Below are 16,373 nucleotides of genomic sequence, written 5' to 3'. Positions count from 1 at the left end.
ACAGATGGAGCAGGGGTGGGCATTTAGGGAGCAGTGACAGAAAGAGTTGATGAGGATGGAGGGAGGGCACGAGGCAAAGCGCCCAGTGTGGCATTGCGTGCAGCAGCGCTGCCCTGCGAGATGCCTTTAGCTGGGCCCAGGGAAGGAGCAGGTGTGTGGGGCAGGAGCTACCTGCAGAGGGAGTGGTGTTAGATTGGCGGCCACCAGTTCAGGGAGGAGCTGACAGAGTCCCTGTGGGGAGCACGGAGGGCGTTGAGGACTTGGGCCGAAGTGACCCTGGTGAGGGTGGACCCTGCTGGGCTGTGGGTTCTGCTGAGGGAGGTTGGCATCCCCAGGGAAGGCTCCATGCTGGGAGGGACTCTGTCGCTCTCTGGTGGACAGGGAGGGAAGTGTGAACTGCAGCAATCCGAGGCCAGGCTGCATGTTTTATTCCACATGGATCTGCACAGTTCACATGAGGTCAAACCTATGTTATGTTACAGCTCCGTCACCTTCCAGCCCCATCAGTCCCAGTCTCTGTGGCTCTACATTCACTGTTCTCCCTCTTTCACAATCAGATGTCCCAAACCCAGATTTTTGTCACCTTCTGTGAGTTTGTGTTTGTGTGCAGTAGGCGGCACTGTGTATACCCTGGGGGCAGTGATGTCTGGGGCTGAGCACTGCACGTAGGCTTGAGAGCAGAAGAGGGGGCAGCAGGGTGGGAAGATCAATGTCGGGGGGGCAGGGACAAGTCATTTTCATTTTCTCACTCCCAGGCACCAGAACCTAGGATTCTGACTCCAGGGCACAGTACCACACCTGGCTGGTGTCCCTGGATGTCATGATGCTCATAGTGTCATGTTGCCTTGGCATTCATTTTTTAAGGTGTAAGTTTATTTGCCTCAAATCAGAAGCAGGGCTTCGTCACCATGGCAGTTTTCAATACTGTATTTGGTTCAAGTGGCTCCAGTTGGTGGCCAGAGATAAAATCTTAGAGGCATCTCTCCTGCTTGGTGTGCTGGGCTCCCCTGTCTCCAGCTGTTTTCTTTAAACTGATCATTCTGACATTCGCCCTCACATTTAAAGTGACCACCTCTCAGTCACAGCTTGAGCTCCTGGTCCCAGTGTTTGCTGGTTGCTTTGAACACATCCATTAAATCTCCCTGCTGGAAACCTGTCAGATAACACCCTGGACTTAATAAAGCCATTGGCTTACCGGTCTCTTCTCTCCTCCCTGCCTGGGCTCACTGACCTCTGTGTCTGTGGTCTCCAGGTGTGTCGAGTGCTCCCCAGTGTCTGTCAGTAGTGAAAATACTTACACTTACACGTTGTGGTTGTATCGCTGTGGCCTCACATGCCATCCAGGGCCTGACATTGAGGCTGCCCTATGGGACCTGTGCTGGCTGAGCCCCTGCTGGAGCTCTTGTTTTGGGGCCTCTGGTTCTCCTGGGGACAGGATCTTCCAGCTAACTTGATTGAAAGACTGATGCGTTTCATTGAAAACACTCGGTCGGTTGATGTATTCATGGGCTTCAGCTGCCATAAGAAACACCTTAACTTGGGTGAATTAAATAATAGAAATCTGTTTTTCACAGTTCTGTGAATAATGTGCTATTTCAACCACTTTGAAATGCACAATCCAGTGAAGTTAACCACATACAGAGTGTTAAATTACCATCACCACTATTTTTCCTAGGAAATTTTTATCATTTTCAACTGAAACTTTGTATCTTTTGAGCAATAACTCCCTGTATGTTCCACCCTAGACTTTGATCATCTCTGCTCTGTCTCTATGAATTTGCCTATACTTGATATTTCGTATAAATGGAATTATACAATTTTGTTATTTTGTTTCTGACATATTTCACTTAGCATAATGTTTCCAAAGTCCATGCATGTTCCAGCAGGTGTCATAGCTTCATTCCTCTTTATGGCAGATTAACATTCTTTTGTATGTGTCACCATATTTGCTTATTCATGTATTGATGAACACTTGGATCGTTTTCGTATTTTATCTTTTGTGAATAATGCTGCAATCAATATTCCCATGCAAGTGCCTGTTTGAGTCCCTGGATTTTATTCTTTGGGTATATACCTAGGAATAGATGTTGTTTCAAATGAGAATTCTATCATTAGCTTTTTAAAGAACAGCAAAACTGTTTCTCCTAGACGCTGTACATTTTCATAATCTCACCAGCAATGTATGAGGATTCCAAATTCTTCCTAATGCTGCTACTTGTTATTTAACATTTTAAAAGAATGGTAGCCAGTTTTGTAGGTGTGATGTGGTGTCTCATTGCAGCTTTGACTTTGTATTTTCCTAATGACTAATGATGTTGAGTATCTTTTCATGTCCTTCTTGACTATTTGTATATCTTCTTGGAAGAAATGTGTATTTGAGTCTTTTGCCCATTTATAAATTGGATGGTTTGCCCTTTTGTTATTGAGTTGTAGCTAGTTCTTTATATTGTCTGGACATGAAAACTGCCTGTATGTGGTTTGCAAATATTTTCTCTCATTCTGTGTCTATTAATTATTTTCTCGATAATTTCCTTTGATGCACAAAAGGCTCACATCTCGATAAAGCCCAATTTATCTATTTTTCTTGTTTCTCAGGCTTTTGTATCATATCTAAGAATCCATTGCACATTTGAGGTCATTAATAGTTACCTCTATGTCTAAGATGATTTTATGGTTCTAGGTCTTATGTTTAACTCACCGATCAATTTTTTAGAGAACTGTTTGATATGGTGGGCGGTAGAGTTATCTAAATTCACTGCTTGGCATGTGGTTATCTATTTGTTTCTGCACTATCATTTGAAAGGAGAATTGTTCATCCATTAAATTGTCTTGACACCCTTTTTAAAGAGTAATTGACCATAAGTGTGAGGATTTATTTCTAGACACCCAACTCTATCCCTTTTGTCTTCATGTGTATTCTTTTGCCAGCAGCTTCTGTTTTAATAATTGTACTCCTTTGTGAGATTTCAAATAAGAAAGTTCAAGTCTTATAATTTATTTTGGCAAAATTGTTTTGGCTGTTCAGGGGTGCTTTTTTGAAAGGTGGGAAGGCCAATATTTCACAACTGGGAAAGCCTTTTCTGTCTTCTTCAGGGGGAAATTTGGGAGAAACTTTTAAGAAACTTTATCTAAGTAGGTAAACTGTCACCACTTTATTTGCTGAATTCCTATGTTAAAGTGTGCATTGCCCCTTGTGGAAGAATTGTGAGACCCTGGAAGCACCTGCCCACGTGGTGAGAGACAGTGAGTTCTGTGATGAGGGGCAGACAGGACATTGTTTTTGGATACAGTGTTGTTGGGGGAGTTGAATTCGTCTCTACTTCTTTATGTCTCTTTACAGTGGGTGTAGGGACCAGCCCCACAGGGTCAGTGGGTTTTTCTCCCTGTGTGTGGAGACAAGAGATTGTAGAAATAAAGACACAAGCCAAAGAGATAAAAGACATGTGGGCCCAGGGGACCACTACCACCTAGACGTGGAGATGGATAGTGGCCCCGAATGCCAGGTTGCTCTGATATTTATTGGATACAAGACAAGGGGCAGGATAAGGAGTGTGAGCCATCTCCAATGATAGGTTAAGGCCACATGGGTCATGTGTCCACTGGACAGGGGGCTCTTCCCTGCCTGGCAGCTGAGGCAGATTGTGAGAGGAGAAAGAGAGAGAGAGCTTACACCATTATTTCTGCTTATTAGAGACTTTTGTACTTTCACTAATTTGCTACTGCTAACTAAATGGCAGGGCCAGGTGTACAGGATGGAAGATGAAGGCAGACTAGGAGTGTGACCACTATAGCACAGCATCACAGGGAGATGGTTAGGCCTCCGGATAACTGCGGGTCGACCTGACAAATGTCAGGCCCTCCACAAGAGGTGGAGGAGTAGTCTTCTCTAAACTCCCCCGGGGAAAGGGGACTCCCTTTCCCGTCTGCTAAGTAGCCTGTGTTTTTCCTTGACACTGAGGCTACCACTAGACCATGGTCCGCTTGGCAACCTGAGTCTTCCCAGACGCTGGAGTTACCGCTAGACCAAGGAGCCCTCTAGTGACCCTGTCTGGGCATAACAGAAGGCTCGCACTCTTGTCTTCTGGTCACTTCCCACTATGTCCCCTCAGCTCCTATCTCTGTATGGCCTGGCTTTTCCTAGCTTGTGATTATAGAGCGAGGATTATTATAATATTGGAATAAAGAGTAATTGCTACCAACTAATGATTGATATTCATATATAATCATATCTAAGATCTATATCTGGTATAACTATTCTTCTTTTATGTTTTATTATACTGGAACAGCTCGTGCCCTCGGTCTCTTGCCTCAGCACCTGGGTGGCTTGCCGCCCTACCGGCATGGCCGATTTACCCCTGAGGACAACGTCTGCTGACCCATAGTTTCAAACAGTCAGAATTTCCTGGCTTCTCTAAGCCCTAGCTACTTTCACTCTGCTGAACCCTTCTTCTCCCCACAGGTGTCATTGCCTTAGCAGACACCTTTCAGCTGCAGCTAACAGGTAAGCCAAGACCCAGACCCCAGAGGATAAACAAGGATTTCAAAACCTACTGTGTTTACAAATTTACATTGAGTTGTCCACCTCCAGGTTATAGGGCTTCTGGAACAGTGTGGGTCTTGCTCTTAGTGATTCCGTGGGAGAAAATGGAATTGGAGGAACTAGTAGAATTCAGGGTAGTGTCCAGTCTGCAGGTGGATAATAAAAACACAGAAACAATGAACAGAGCTGCAATCTCATAACAGGTGTACTACAGTTTTTATTTTCCACATAATTCTCCATTGGACACAGTATGTTTTGAAATCCTTGTTTATCCTCTGGGGTCTGGGTCTTGGCTTACCTGTTAGCTGCAGCTGAAAGGTGTCTGCTAAGGCAATGACACCTGTGGGGAGAAGAAGGGTTCAGCAGAGTGAAAGTAGCTGGGGCTTAGAGAAGCCAGGAAATTCTGACTGTTTGAAACTATGGGTCAGCAGACGGTTGTCCTCAGGGGTAAATGGGCCATGCCGGTAGCCACTGCAGTGGCCTGGAAGAAGGTAAGGGATGCTGGGTATCCCATGTTCTCTGTCAGCTCTGCAGCTGAAGATTTGGGCCCTGGGCTGGTACGGCCCTGCAGCAGGGGAAGGGTATACAGGGATAGCTGCATATCAGGACCATGTCCATGTCATCTTCTTAGGCATTGCTACCGAAGATGGAGGATTCTGTTCAGATACCTTGCCTGGACACATAGGAGGGCCCACCCCATTCTTTTAAAATTATTTTAAGAGAACAGTATTAGCAAATGTGGTACATGTTTTATTCTGCTAGAATCAGTATTACGGTCACGTTTTACAATGTATCTCTTAGGAAACAGCGAGAGCCATCCACACAATGTGCATTTAAAGGGGACTCTACTATGATTTCAGCTTTCCTACCTCTTTATAGAAACCATCTTCTCTGCAAACACACAGGCAATATCTCTGTGTTCATTTCCATTGGGAGCCCTGTATGCAAGGTGGAGAGAGCCACATTTCCCCCTGAGATGTTATGTAAATTTTGAGGTTGAGATAACATATCCGACACTCTGTTGTTACCCTCAGAAGCTACTACATGTGAAATTCTAATGACTGCATTATCCTGCAAAGTGAAAGAGGCAGGCATGAACAAGGATAGTTAAGAGGGGTGAGAGCCTCATCGTGATGGGGAGTCTTGTTCTGACATCTTGAGAAAAACTGTCCACAGTGTGAAGTCATCAGCTTGTTTTCCTGGTTTATCGTTTGAGCGTCTGTTATTATGGTGTTGATTATTTTGTTGAGCTCTGAGTGGCTCACGCTTCGGGTACAAGGATTTTCCCATGAAATTTACATTGAGTTGTCCACCTCCAGCTTATAGGGCTTCTGGAAGAGCGTGGGTCTTGCTCTTAGTGATTCCGTGGGAGAAAATGGAATTGGAGGAACTAGTAGAATTGAGGGTAATGTCCAGTCTGCAGGTGGATAATAAAAACACAGAAACAATGAACAGAGCTGCAATCTCATAACAGGTGTACTACAGTTTTTATTTTTCACATAATTTTTCTCTCTATGGGCATCTCTATTTTTACCAATGATAATTTCAGTAGAATAAGTTTGTTTGCAAAATAGGTTGAGTTTCTTCAATCGTGGTCTGATTCTTTACATAAGTGCAGCAAGAGTAGCAATGGACCTTGTAGGCTCCCTTTTAAAATTTTCTTTGCTCTAAGTTTTTATAAGGAATCTCAGATTAAACTTTTACAAACCTCTTGAGAATAGAAAGCCAAACCAAGGCTGACTCCAGACTTTGCCTGCAGTTCATATTGGTTCATTCTATCTATATTCTTAAATATAACATCCCAGTCAAAGCCTTGGTAATATAACCAATGATTTCAAATGTGTCCTGTTACAAAAAGAGCAGATTGTTACTGTACTTGTGCAAATATGTGTATTACCATAAACATATCAATACTCATAAGTAGTTGCCCAATTCTGGGGCAGTCAGGTAGAGAGCAAAATAAATGTTTCAATTATCATTCCCAGAAGCATAGTTTATTGAACTGCTATAAGCTATAGATAGATTAAAAGAGAAAAATTCCATAAATCTAGAAAACAAACCATTTAAAGAATCAACAAATTTTCAAATAAAAATCATAAAAACATTATCCTCATTATTATCAATTATTTCAATGAAATCATCGTTTTTCCTGCTTGGTAGGCTGGGAATTTTATGAAGATATCAGCCTGTTTGTTAAAGTTTTGGAAGTTCTTAGACAGTCCAGTGGTATAATCTGAAAGTTATCAGAAACTTGTATTAAAGAGTACTTGTTAGCGTCTTTTCCATAAATCTCCTTGAAAAGGAAGCAATTTCGGACTGTAGCTGATTGGAAGTGCTGGATAAAAACAATGTCTGTGAATGACAATGATTTTAAATGACTATGGTTAAAACTCTGATGAGAATTCTTTGTGATAACACAGGTCACATAACAAGTTAGTTACTTCTGTGGTATGTGACATTATGGCTGATAACATATTTAATTTCTAGGAATCTCATACAATTTCTGGAACAATCATATCAGTAACATATCCATAAGTATACCATAGAGAAGGTTTAGCATCCTTTACCACTTATGACTTGAAAATGCTTTTCATATAACTTTACCTATCAAATAAAGTGTCTTTTCCATGTAGCTTGTGTTTCTCAACAGGATTACTGAGTTCTTGGTGGAGGCCATTAATGAATAGGACCCAGAAAGTATCAGCTTGTGTATGCTGAAAAATTTCCCTAGATAATTCCAATACTCCCAACTAATAATCATTAATTTAGGTCTAAGTTACCAGTTAGAACAGCTGTTCTTTATCCTGGTTACCCATTAGTAGCATCTGGGAAGACTTAGAAATTACCAATGCCTGAGTCTCACTGTAGACCATTAAATTGGATCCTCTGGGTGGGGCTTGGGCATCCATTTTAAAAAACGTTTTCTGGTGATTCTAATATATAGCTATATTTCCCATCAGATTTCTCTGATTTCTTGTGGCATTCACTTTTTTCTATTTTGGTATTATAATTATTTTTCGGGTCTTATCATCTATCTTAGACTTTATGTTCCTCGGGGTAGAAACCTTGCCTTCTTCATTTCTGTATCTTTCATGAACATATGAGTTGGTCATCAGGAAAAGGTTCTCAATCAGATGTAGGTTGTGTTCTGAGTCTCAGGTTTACACATTAATGTTGGAGTCATCATTCTCTGGGAGGTCAGTGGTTGCTTGTGATGAAGGGTATGGGTAAGCCGGTACTGCAGATGGTAGATGGGAGATCACCCTGTTTTTAGCCATAGCATTGGAACTAAGCATTCTATGTGTATATCAGGTGGAGGGTACGGGATATGTAGAAAGACAGATTTAATTAGAATGGATGAATTACACTAGGGAATAGAGGGAACTGAAGCCATAAAAATTAGTCGAGAGAAGAAATGTGAACTTATCAAATAGGCAAGAGTAGATCCCTGAAGATTTTTGAATAGGTGAGTTAACTAGAATTTAGGAAGGTAATAAGTCATACACAAGGAAGATTTCAAAGCCTAGAGATAAGTCAAGCAGTACCTCTAGCAGTTGTTGAGGTTGTGGGAATGGAGCGAATGACACAAGTGAGAGATGTTAAAAAAAAGGATGAAGAGGGTTTTATAAGGTATTGAATCTGGGAAACAAATGAGCAGAGGTTGAGGATAATCATTTGTAGGAGACAGTGGGGTACAGGGAGCATGAAGAACAGGGGAGAAGAGACCTGCAGGAATAAGTGCTGAGAAGTAGGAGTTTAGTGGGAGGAGGAGGAGACGCAGTCCCAGATACAGGCAAAGTAGTCCTTCCCCTCTCCCAAGCATGGAGGTCAGCCCTGCAGGAAACAGGACAAAAGGAAAGGCCATCATACCTGCCAGTCTTCCTGAAATAAACTACACCAGGGCTGCTATATCAGAGCCACACTGGCCAGTACTCCAATCATGATGCTGACAGTGGCTCTACCTGAAAGGCCAGGAGAACTTCCTTGTACAGAAGTATCTGTCATGGAAAGAAAAGAAGAGAAGGAATAAAGGTGATGTTATTTTACGATGTGGTACCTTAGGAACCATCACTAAGTATGATGTAGTTTCTACTTGTTCCTTCAGGGATTACGTTAATTTTGTGGGAGAGTTCCTGGTAGATGATTAGCCAACTATATTCTTGCAGTTTTTTTCTCTCTCAATGTGTTTCTAGGTTAGTGATCAGTCTTCTCTCAATTTCTTCCTGACCATGCTGCACTCAGACATTTTTGAAGGCCTTGTGATATGAGAAAGGCTGACTGCTATTTTCTGTGTCATTAGAACTTTCTACCCTTTCATGGTTGCATCTTTTTCTCAGTGTCTCAGTTGCGGTAGGCATGAGTAAGACTCTGTCAGATCTCCATGGCAGCTTGTGTTTCTCAAGAGGATTACTGAGTTCTTGGTGGAGCCCATTAGTGAATAGGGCAGAGAAAGTATAGGCTTATATATGTTGAAAAATTTCCCTAGGTAATTCCACTACTCCCAGCTAATGACTGATTAATTAATAATCAGTTGACTTGATTGACAGAAGGCCCAGATCAGTGCATTCCAAATTGACAACCTACTTTGCAGAGATTCCTCACTTTCCTGAAGCTCCCAGCAGGGATATGAAAGAAAGCCCAGTTCTGTGAGACTGTTTTACTCTCTTGGGTGACTGGTGGGAGGACTCCCTGTCAGCATTGCCATGCTTTCTTTGAACTAAAGCTAAATCTTCTTTCTCTTCTTCCCTCACAGGAATCAGATTTGCATAGTGGTCCCAAGGCTCTCCCAGACTTTTTTCATGACTTCTCCACTTTCCCTCACAGACATTTTTCCTAATAAATTATCTTGCATGTCTAATCCCATCTTGGATGCATCTCAGTGGGTATAAACTAACATACCAGGCTTGATTTTTTTGCACTTTTTTCTCTCTCTCCCACATGTAGCCAGTAACTATGTCCTAGTGTCTTATGTGTTACCTCTTTTTTTGTGTGTATAGGAAAAATATATATATTTCCATATACTTATTTATATATAATATATAATAACAAAATATATAATATTATAAAATGTATAATAATGTAAAGCATATACACATTTCTATATATGTATATGGAAAAAGAGGTAACGCATAAAGCACCAGGACATTTATATATAATAAAATTGACATAATATATATATGTGTATATATATATATATATATCTGGTGTCTGGTAGTCTTACCCTCTCTATACATACACACTTTTTGTCACTGCCCAGTCCCTCCCATGCAGAGCTCCCATGGCCGAATCTCCTATTTCTCCAAGTGTGTGTCACTCACTGTCCTCTGTGCTGTGTCCCATGTGCTGTGTCCACAGTCTCCTAGTGTTTTATGTGTTACCACTTTTTCTATGTATACATATGGAAAAAGCATATACATATTTATCTCTATCTATTTATTTATATACAATATATACTCTAAAAGTATATAATATACAACCATTTAAAATATATATATATTTCCATATATATGAAAAAAAGGTAACACATAAAACACTAGGCCATTTATATATAAAATCACATATGTAATATAAATGCCAATTTCATAACATATAAATGATAAGTATATACACGATAGAGTTATCATATATAAGGTGAATTTGGAGTGCCCTGACCTGGGCCCCCTGTCAGTCAAGTCCCTGCCATGGAGGCCATTCATGGCTGCCACAACTGAGACACCGAGAGAAAAATGCAACTATGAAAAGGTGAAAAGTTCTAAAGCCATAGAAAATAGCAATCAGCCTTTCTCACATCCCAAAGCCTTCAAAAATATCTGAGTGCAGCATGTTTAGGATGGAATTAAAAACCTCAGTCTTGAAAAGGGAAAAGGAAGCTGGAGGACTCACACTTTCAGATTTCAGCATCTACTGCAAACCTACAGTAATCAATACGGTGTGGTACTGGCATAAAGGAGGACATAGAAACTAATGGCATAGAATAGAGAACCCAGAAAGAAAGCTTGCATATATGGCCAAATGATTTTCGTCAAGAGTGCTAAGACCATTCCATGGGGAAAGGACAGTCTTTTTAACATGTGATATTGGGAAAGCTGGCTAACCATGGGCAAGTATGAGTTTGATCTTTACCTCACACCATATACAAAAAAATGAACCCACAATGGATCAAAGACCTAAATAGAAGAGTGAAGACTACCAAACTCTTAGAAAGAAACATAAGGAAAAAGCTTCATGATATTGAATTTCAGAATGATTTATTAGTTATAACTACAAAAGCATAGGCAACAAAAAGGGATAAATTGGACTTCATGAAAATTGAAAAGTTTTATATATCAAAGGCTGTTATCAACAATGTAAAAAGGCAAACTATGACATAGGGAAAATATCTGCAAATCATATATCTGATAAGGGATTATTTTCCAGAATACATGAAGAACACTACAAATCAAAAACAGCAAAAATCCAAAAACCCAATAAAAATGGACAAAAGACTGAAATAGAGATTTTATTAAGGAAGATATACAAATGGTCAATGAGGACATGAAAGGATTCTCAATATTAATACTTAGAGATATGCAAATCAAAACCTCCGTGATACATGACCTCACACACATTAGGGTGGCTTTGATAAAAACAGCATGAACAACAACATCACAAAAGAATTGTTTTCGAGTACATGGGAAAATTGAAGCTCTTAGCGTATTGCTGATGGCAATGGGAAATGTTATAGCCACTGTGGAAAAATGGCATGGCACGGCCAGCTCACGCCTGTAATCCCAGCACTTTGGGAGGCCGAGATGGGTGGATCTCTTGAGGTGAGGAGTTTGAGACCAGTCTGGCAAGCGTGGTGAAACCCCATCTCTACTAAAAATACAAAAATTAGCTGGGTATGGTGGCATGCACCTGTAATCCCAGCTACTCGGGAGGCTGAGGCACGAGAATCGCTTGGACCTGGGAGGTGGGGGTTGCAGTCAGCCAAGACTGCGCCATTGCACTCCAGTCTGTGTGACAGAGCAAGACCCTGTCTCAACAACAAAAGGAAAGAAATGGTATGTCAGTTTCTTAAAAAAATGGAAGAATTACCACTTGAACCAGCAATTCTACTTCCAGACATACAGCCAAAAGTATTGAAAAAAATTTGAACAGATATTTGTATACTGATGTTCACAGCAGCGTCACTCACAATAGCCAATGGGTGGAAAAAACTGAAAAGTCTATTGAAAGATAAGTGGATGAACAAAAAGTTATATCTATGCTTTGGAATATTCTTCAATCTTAGCAAGGGATAAAATTTTGACACCTGTTGCAAAATGGATGAACCTTGAAGACATTATGCAAAGTGAAATAAGCCAGACACAAAAGGATAATTATTATGTACTTCCATTTATGTAAGATAGTTAGAATACTCAGTTACATAGAGACAGAAATTACAATGGTGATTACCAGGGGTTAAGGGGAGACAGAATGAGAGTTATCATTTATTGGGTACAGAGGTTTAGTATAGTAGGATACTAAAAACTGTGGAAATGGATAGTGTTGATAGTTACACAACACTAAATTTCACGCTTAGAAACAGTTAATTGTAAGTCTTAGATATAAAGTGTCTGGTACTCTTACCCTCTCTATAAATACACACTTTTTGTCACTGTTCCTTCCCTGCCATAGAGAGCTTCTGTGAGTTAATCTCCCTATTTGTCCAAGTGTGTGTCACTCACTGTCCTCTGTGGTGTGTTCCATGTGCTGTGTCCACAGACTCAGACAGGCAGTGACTTCAGAGACAGGACACAGCCCTATTCCCATTATTTTAAAGCCTTATGCATAGGAGGCTTGGCTTCTACTGGCAGCTCGATTTAGCCAGATTCAGAACCGGCCACCCAGGCACCTTATCCGCATGCCCTGGGCCCACTCCGGGTGGAGTCAGGGCAGGGTCGGTCACTGGGCGAGCCCACAGCAATGCAGGGAGCAGAGCCTGAGCTGCTTCTCCCTCACCCAAGGGGCTTCCTCCTCTCATTTGGGGAAAAGTGTGGGCTTGTTTTGAAGCCTCTGATGTTCATTGCAGCTCATGGAGTACACACACACACACACACACACACACACACACACACACAAGGGAGACAGAAGGGATGTTTTGGTGACAGAGAGAAACAGCTTGACCCTGAGGACCCTCCTCTTTCTCCTTCTGTGAAGGCCCTTACACTGCATAGGGCTTGGGGCTGATAAAGCCATTTCCCTACATTTCTCAGGCTGGACCCAAGGCCATCCACCAGAAATCCGGAAAACAAAGGGAAGAGAATCTGTAGATATGAACTGGGAGGGTTCAGGAGAAAAATTTGGGATTTACTTTTGTGCATGGAACACAGGCTGAGAATAAAAATGTTTTTCTGGCCCTTTCTTGGAAAGCCAGATAGGCTTCACCTGAAAGCATATTGCCAATGCTCCAGCGATCCACTTACCAGGGACTGTGATTTTCTTGGTTGCAAAGCTTTTGCCATTTTAGTGACTGGGTTATGGACATAACACAGATAGTCCCCACTATTCTCTGTAGTGACTTGGGGGATAAAGAGCTCTTGTCCTGTTTGCTGGTTATTCCCATTCAGCAGCCAGGAATACTCTACTGATGGGTTAGAGCCCGTGAGGCAGGAGAGGGTGAGGTTTGACCCTGGATAGTAATAGGTGTCTGAAGAATAAGTTGTGGGTTCATCTGGGCCATCTGGAGCAAAGAGAATAAAGCCACAGGTAATGTTATCACAGGGAATGGGAAGCTCCTGGTCTGTGGAAGGGACACAGTGCTCCTTTTTGCCAAGTCACAACCCTGAAGTCCCAGCCAAACTTCCTCTTGTTCACTGAACTGGAGGAGTCTAAGACATTCACCTGTTTCTCCCATCACAAGCTGTTGAACCAGAGTCTCCTAAGACTAGAGAAGCCCCTCCCTTCCTGGGCCTACCCAGGTTTGCCTGGAGCAGGAAGTCATGGCCAGCTTGGGGGCCCAGGGGTAAGTGTATTCATAATTGGACCTGCGAGGGACTGAGAGGCCTGGCCTCGGGTTATGTGGATCTGGGCTGGCAGCCTTGTCCTTGAAGGAAAAGAGGATACTCACAGAGAACATCCAGGTGACTGGGTCACTGTGGCTGGTACTCACTACATTCTTCCTTTGACATTCATAGAGTCCTGTGTCACTCCTTTTGACACTGAGTAGAGCAAAGATCCTGTTGTCATTGGACATCTGCAGCCTGGGACTGACTTTGAGTCTATGACCATTTACCCACCACATGTAGATTGTGCCATGAGTCTCAGGTTCACAGGTTAAGACCACAGCCTCCTCATGCTCCACGGGGTTGCTGGTGACATAGGGCTTGGGCAGATTCGCTGTGCAGATAACAGAGAAGATTCCCCTGTGTGGCACCATTGATTTCTCCATGAGCATTTTCCAATGAGAGTTGACATCTCCCACCTCTCAGCCAATCCAAGTCCTTAAAAGCCCACATCAGGTCTGTGTGTCAAAAGACAGACGGATGCATGATGATCTGAGGGCTCAGAGACCAAGGGGCCACCTGCTCTGTGTGGGAGATGCACAGACTTCTGAAATGTGAATCGATCAGCAATATTGGTGAAGTGTAAATTGAGCAGGGTCAAACAATTAGAGTTTGATTAACTTTGTTTAAATTGGGCAGAGTCCAAGTGAGGCAGCAGTGGCTCATGCATCTCCCCACCCGAAGGACCCCACCTTATGACAGTGTTGTTATTATGAATACACAGGTGTGCATGAAACAGGCAGTAAATCAGACAGCACCCACCTGGTCAGCTCCACCTGGTCCCAGGAACCACCAGTATTCCCATTATGTGTATGTTACAGCCTTTGTAGGCTACGAAATATAAAACACAACTTCAGAATATAAAATATGCTATTTTTGATACTAAATATTGAATATGAAGCTGAATATGTTGTTCCACTTTTTCTCACTCTTGTTAAACTTTGCCGTTTCAGTTTTGGAAGTTTCTATTCACACATGCTTAAGCTAGAGATTATTTCCTCATCTGTGTGCAGCCTACCAGTAAGCCCATGGAGGGCATTCTTTATTTCTCTTAGAGTGTTTTTAATCTCTAGCATTTCTTTTGGTTCTTTCTTTGAGTAACCATCTCTGTTTAAGTCACCCATCTATTCCTGAAAGGTGTCTCCTTTTTCCGTCATAATCCTTAACCAGAGTCGTTTTAGATTTCCAGTTTGATAATTTCAACATTCCTACCACATCTGTGTCTGGTTCCAATCCTTGCTCTGTCTTTCGAAGTGCATTTTTTTTTTTTGCCACAGTCTGTCTTGTATTTTTTTGAAAGCCACACATGATGTATTGGGTAAAACAGACTTGAGTGAGCAGGCATTCAGTGACATGATGTTGAGTGTGGGGAGGGAAGGGTTCTGTGGCTCTGGATGAGGTCTGTGTCCTGGGCTGTGAATGTCACAAGTGCCTCTCAGGTTTTTCTTTCCATTAGTTGGGAAATGATGACTTGAGGAGGCTGGAGTTGGATATTTCCCCTCCGCCTGGCCAGTTAAACTCTCATCAAACCCCAGCTAATTAGGCTCTAGTAAAATAGTTTCTCTTAAATGTAGGTCTTACCAAGAAGAATATAATTCACTAACAACTTTCCAAGTGTTTTTTTATCCCTTCTTCCTACAAGAAGGATGTGGATTCTTTTTGAATATTGACTGTGAGAACCTGGTAGAGCTCCAGGAGCTAAGAGTCATAAAACTGTCCCCCCCCACTCACAAGACTAACCCATCCACTGGCGTGTTTATCTCTGTGCTGTGTCCACACTGAGCCTCCAGTATTTCCTCAATTACAGTTCAGGTTTTCTGACCCCAGCACTGGTTCCCTCTGGGGTTTCTGTGTCTGTGTTCCTCTCAGGTACGGTGCGCTGCTCTGTATTTGCCTGTGTGTCTCTCCAATATGTGGGCCAGTTAGCACTGAGACCTTGCTTCTCTGAGAAATCTAAACCAGTTGTTGATTTTTCAGTTTGTTCAGCTTTTTACTTGTGTTAGAAATGAGTGAAAAATTTTAAGCTGCTTACATGCCTGACGGAAATTCGAAGTCTCTAGGGCATGACTGGAGGATATAAGCCCCACAGCGGGTTGAGGATGGAGTCATGAGTGAAATGGGTGAGATGAGCCCATGGGCTTTGGAAACTGCAGATCTGCCCTTCTCCCTCTGACCCCCTGGTGAGTCAATATAGAAAGTGAAACCACCTTTGCAAAGCATATGGTGTTGAGAGGAAGCTAGCTTGGCTGACCCCATCTCACCTGTAGCCCAGGCTGGCTGTCCTGTCTCATTCCTGGGCATAGACCAGCATAAGCATGGGAGGAATTTATAGTTTAACTTCGAAGCAAGGATGGTAATTGTCCCTCCCTAAAACTAGCTCCCTCCTTGTTGGGGACTACTTTGGTAAATCTAAGAAAAGGCCATGAATTATGGGAGGCGCCCAGATTCTGCTAAAATGCAGGCATAGTTTCTATAATCCCTTACTGCTCAGGAGTCATGTGTCCAGAGGTCACAAGATTTGTGACATTCGTAGTTGCTCCTATAGATAGCAACACTATTGTAGAATCTGAGATTTATCTTTTGAGATGTTTCTCAGACTTTTGCATTCTGGCAACCAGCTGACCTCATCTAGACTCATGACCAATGGCTCAACCAGTCATGTGGCCCCCAGTCATAGGCAGATTCAACAAATACAGACCATTTCCCCTACCTGCATCATTTCATCTCCAGCCAGTCAACAGTACTTATTCCTTAGACCTTTGCTCCTTCAAAGCTTTTGAAAAACTCTAACCTCTGAGCCATTGGGG

Source organism: Symphalangus syndactylus, chromosome 17, assembly GCF_028878055.3.
Source record: "Symphalangus syndactylus isolate Jambi chromosome 17, NHGRI_mSymSyn1-v2.1_pri, whole genome shotgun sequence".
In the NCBI taxonomy this organism is placed as follows: Eukaryota; Metazoa; Chordata; class Mammalia; order Primates; family Hylobatidae; genus Symphalangus; species Symphalangus syndactylus.
The sequence above is the reverse complement of the archived record's forward strand: the minus strand, read 5'-3'. Positions refer to the sequence as shown.